Consider the following 6000-nt stretch of genomic DNA (forward strand, 5'->3'; position numbering starts at 1 on the left):
CGGGGCACGCCCTTGAAAATTAAAGGAGGGGGTGGCACAGACCTATCCCGGAGCCACTAATAGCCCTGGGGACCACCCCCCACCAGGGCTGCTTTTTGCTATCACCCAAGGTGCCCACCCTTGGGACATAGCAGTTTGCCTTTGCTTAGTGGGGCTGTGGGAGCTCCTGCCAAGTGAGAGCAAACACTGACTCCACTACCAGCAAGCGGTAGCTGCTAAACTGCTGCCACTTGCTCTTGCTGGGAGGTATGTTTTCATCTGCTTCCCTGCCCACCGTCCATCGGGCAGGGAAACAGATGAGAGGATTGCTCCCACACATGAGAAATGCATGTTTAACAGCTCCCTGAGTGCTGGAGCAATGCCAGGGACCGCTGTGGCATTGAGACTCCCTCGGGGTCCCTAACACTGCACACTGGATGCCCTGGGAACTGAGGGACAGGAGGCGGGGCCCTGGGCGATTGGGTCCCCAAGGCCACAATCATTTCAGGGAGGGGCCCCATGTGGCCCCCTCCCTTTCCAGTAATTGGATGGGGCCTCTGGGGTAAAAATCAGCCTATAGAGGGTGGCCACAGGGCCCCATCCACTTTTTCCACAAAAACAGAGGGCAGAAAAACTAGCAGAAAAAGCAAAATGGAGTAGGCAAATACAGAGGACAAAAGAGCAGGAAATGCAAAACAGATGGCAGATAAATGAGCAGAAAAAGGCAAGAAATAGGGTAGAAAAATTAGCAGAAAAGGCAAAACCGAGGGCAGAAAAAAGAGCAAGAAACGCAAAACAGAGGGCAGAAAAACGAGCAGGAAAGGCAAAACAGAGGACAGAAAAACAAGCAGAAAAGGCAAAATGGAGGGCAGAAACACAAGCACCAAAGGAAAACAGAGCAGAAGAGGACAAAACAGAGGGCAGAAAAACAAGCAGAAAAGGCAAAATGGAGGGCAGGAAGTGCAAAAAGGGGGGCAGAAAAATGAGCAGGAAAGGCAAAACAGGGCAGAAAAACAAGTAGAAAAAGGCAAAGCAAGGGGCACAAAATTGAGCAGAAAAGGCAACAGAGCAAGCAACGAACAGAGGAGGCACAGACAGAAGGCAGCAGGTAGACAGGCAGCAGAAAGTAGTGGACTGCAGGCAAGCTGGACATGAGAACTGTTTCCAGGCAGCTGACACGAAGACCTGCTTAATTATTACAGAAATAAAACCTCAACAGGAAACACTTGCAGATATAATCATAGCAGGTGCCCAAATTGAAGCTCCACTTCTGTAAATAACAAATGATCCTGACCTCCTGGGCTTGACAAAGGCAAAGCAAGTGTGCTTTCTTGGCAATTCAACATTGAACGACTGAGATGCTTTGTGGACCTTCACAGACCCATACAGCCACCCACAAACTCATTTATAAATCCAAACAGCCATTCACACACCCACTCATAGAACCATACAGCCACTCGCAGACCCATTCAGCCAATCACACACCCACTAACATAGGTTCCAGGTTACAGTTAGGAAATACATTTTTAAAAAACCTTTAAATTCACTGAAAAAAACAAAGGTTACAGGAACGTTATAGTGAGAAAATAGAATTTAATAAACCTTAGAATTTCACTGCAAAAACCAAAGGTTACTGGGGCGGTAAAGTTAGGCGCAGATTTCAGTCATACAAAACCATAGAAATTCAGCAGTTATAGTTGCCTGAGCTAAATATAACTTACACCCCCGCAATGTACTGCTTATGACCCCACATAGTATATCACTTATGACATGGTCAGTAACATCACAGATGACATCTGAAATGACATCGCTGATGACATCATCCACAGAATCCCTCACATACCCATACAGCCTCTCATACTCCTACTCACACACCCATACAGCTACTCACACAACCACTCACTCACCCATATAGCACTCACACAGCCACATACCTACCCCTACAGCTACTCAAACACACTTATTCACCCATACAGCCATTCACACATCCACTCACTCACCCATACAGCCTCTCAACATAGCCGCTCACTCACTGATACAGCCTACTCATACACAAACACAACCACTTACATACCCATTCTCACATTCATACAATCACTCATGCACCATCTCACACACCCATACATCCTCTCACACACTCACTCTCTCAATACAGCCACTCACAAAATCACTGACACACCCATAGAACCACTCACATTTCCTCCCACACACCCCTACAACCACTGACACATCCATATTACCACTCACACACCCAGAAAACCACTCACAACCCCATTCATAGACCCATACAGACTCTCACATACCCACTGACAGACCTATATAGCCACTCACACACCCACTGACAGATCCATGCAGCCACTTACGTACCCACTCATACACCAGTTCAGTTACATAGACACCGACTCATACACTAATAGTCACACACCAACTCAGATGACTTATATTAGAAATAGTATCAGATTTGTAGTACAGAAAGAATAGTAATTTAAGTTATGCAGTAGCTTAGTATATATGTTTAAGTCTCATAAATGGTTATGAAACACACTCTCTTGATGATGCCATGTCATCAGTGATGTCAATGACCATGTCATGAGTGATGTAAGTCATAAGTAGTGCATTGCGGGGCATAACTCAAATATTACATTACTCATGACATGGTCAGTGACATCACAGATGACGTTACTGATGACATCATCTACAGAAGCACTCACACCCATACAACCACTTACACACCCACTCACACACCTACACAACCACTCACAGACCCATACATCTCACACACCCATACAACTAGTCACATACCCACTTACAGTCTCATACAACCACTCACACACGGACACAAACACTCAAACACCAACTCAACCACTCACACACTCATACAACCACTCACTCACCCATTCACAGACCCATACATCCACTCACATACCCCACTGATAGACTTATGCAACCGCACACACACCAGGGGACATCTCCATACAGCCACTCACACACTGATACAGTCAGTCACTCAGCCACTCATGTGAAATATGTTAGAAATAGTATCACTCAGTAGTACAGAAAGAATAGTAATTTAAACGATACAGTAGTTAGAATATCTCTTTAAGTCTCAGATACGTTTACGAAACACACTCACTTGATGATGTCGTGAGTGATGTAATATGTGAAGTCATAAGCTGTGCATTACGGGGCCGTAAGTTATAGTTAGCTCAGGTAACTGCAACTGTTACATTTCTATGGTTTTGTGCATGTGAAATCTGAGCCTAACTATAATGTCCCTGTAACCTTTGTTTTTTTTCAGTGAATTACTATTTATTTTTATTTCTATTTCCTAACTATAACGTCCCTGTAACCTTTGGTTTTATCAGTGAGGTATTACCTACTAACAGTCGCCAGTAGGTACTTATAGTACTAATAGGAAATTGAATTAAAAAAAACCCTTAGAAATTCACTGAAAAATCTAAAGGTCACAGGGATGTTACAGTTAGGCTCAGATTACACGCACAAAACCATAGAAATTCAGCAGTTATAGTTACCTAAGCTAACCATGATTTACGCCCCTGCAATACACTGCTTATGTCCACAGATATTATTACATCACTCATGACATGGTCAGTGGCATCCCAAATGACATCATTGATGACATCATCCACAGAACCACTCACATACCCACTCATACACCCATACAACCATTCACATACCCACAGAACTACTCCCACTCCCACTCAGATCCACACAATCACTCAGACACCAAGCCTCACATCCATACAACCACTTGAGACATCAACTTACAGACCCATACAACCACTTACACCCATAAAAACACTCACAGATCCATGCAACCACTCACACATCCACTTATACACCCATACAATCACTCAAACACTCACTCGCATCCTCACACAACTAGTCACACACCCATAAAACCACTCACACACCCACTCACACAGCTACTCAGACACCTACTCACACACCCTTACGACTACTCACATTAATACAACTACTCACACACCCATACAACCACTAACACAGCCACTCACTCACCCAGAAGACCACTCATAAACCCATTCACAGACCCATGCAGCCTATCAAATACCCACTGACAGACCTATAGAACCACTCACATACCCACTGAGATCTGCATAAAGCCACTCACATACCCATACAGCCCCTCAGACACTAAATCACACACTGTTACAGACAGTTACACAACCATTCAGATGGCATGTTACAAATAATATCACTCATTCGTAGTGCAGAAAGAATAGTAACTCAACTTATGCAGTAGCTTAGTATATATCTTCAAGTCTGAAAAACCTTTCCAAAACGCTTACACTCACTGCTGATATCATTTCAGATGTCATCAGTGACGTCACTGACTAAGTCATGAGTGATCTAATATGTGAGGTCAAAAGCAGTGCATTGCAGGTGCATAAGTTATAAATTAGCTCAGGTAACTCTAACTACTAAATTTGAATGGTTTTGTGCGTGCGAAATCTGAGCCTAACTTTAACGTCCCTCAAACCGTTGTTTTTTTCTTTAGTGAATATATACAAACATATATGTGTGTGTGTGTGTATATATATATATATGTATATATATCCCTCGCCACCTTCTTCCACCACAATATCGCCGACATCCACGACAGCATCAATCCCCGGACAATCCTAGCAGACCCCAACACGCCGGACCCACCACACCCCACCGACCACGACCCCCTGACAACCTGGGCCAACGTGAGCATCGAGGACACAATCAAGACCATGGGCACAATCCACTCCGGCTCGGCGTCTGACCCTTTTCCACACCACATCTTCAACAAAGCCGGCAGCTCCATCGCACCCCACCTGCGCAACATCATCAACCTCTCCTTCGAGACTGCAACCTTCCCTGAGAGCTGGAAACACGCCGAGATCAATGCCCTACTGAAGAAACCCAAAGCGGACCCGAGCGAACTCAAAAACCTCTGGCCCATCTCCCTGCTTCCGTTTCCAGCTAAGGTCATCGAGAAGATGGTCAACATCCAGCTCACCCGCTACCTCGAAGACAACAGCATCCTGGACCCCTCCCAGTCAGGATTCCGCAGCAACCACAGCACTGAGACAGCCCTTATCGCCGCCACAGACGACATCAGGATCATACTGGACAACGGCGAGACGGCGGCCCTCATCCTTCTGGACCTCTCCGCCGTCTGCCACCGCACACGACTCCACGACGCAGGGATCCGAGACAAGGCCCTGGACTGGACCTCCTCCTTCCTCTCCGGCAGAACCAAGAGAGTCCGCCTCCCCCCGTTCCACTCCGAAGCCTCCGAGATCATCTGCGGCGTCCCGCAGGGATCCTCCCTCAGCCCGACGCTGTTCAATGTCTACATGGCGTTCCTCGCACGCATCGCCCGACATCACGACCTCAACATAATCTCCTACGCCGACGACACACAACTGATCCTCTCCCTCGCCAAGGACCCCCTCACCGCCAAATCCAACTTCCACCAGGGAATGAAGACCGTCGCCGAATGGATGGAGGATAGCCACCTTAAGCTGAACACAGACAAGACGGAGATCCTGATCCTCGGGCCCAATCCCTCAGCATGGGACGACTCCTGGTGGCCCGCATCACTGGGGACCCCCCCACACTCACCAACCACGCACGCAACCTGGGAGTCATCCTCGACTCGAAACTCACCATGACCAAACAAGTCAACGCTGTCTCCTTCACCTGCTTCAACACCCTCCGTATGCTCCGCAAGATCCACAGATGGATCCCGACGGACACAAGGAAAACAGTCACCCAGGCCCTAGTCAGCAGCAGACTCGACTACGGAAACGCCCTCTACGCCGGCGCCCTGACCAAGCTCATCAACAGACTGCAAAGAATCCAGAATGCCTCTGCACGCCTGATCCTCGACATCTCGCGCCGCAACCACATCACCCCCCACCTCAGGAATCTGCACTGACTCCCTGTCGACAAAAGAATATCCTTCAAGCTCCTGATCCACGCACACAAGGCACTCCACAAGACCGG

Source organism: Triturus cristatus, chromosome 8 (genome assembly GCF_964204655.1).
Source record: "Triturus cristatus chromosome 8, aTriCri1.1, whole genome shotgun sequence".
NCBI lineage: Eukaryota > Metazoa > Chordata > Amphibia > Caudata > Salamandridae > Triturus > Triturus cristatus.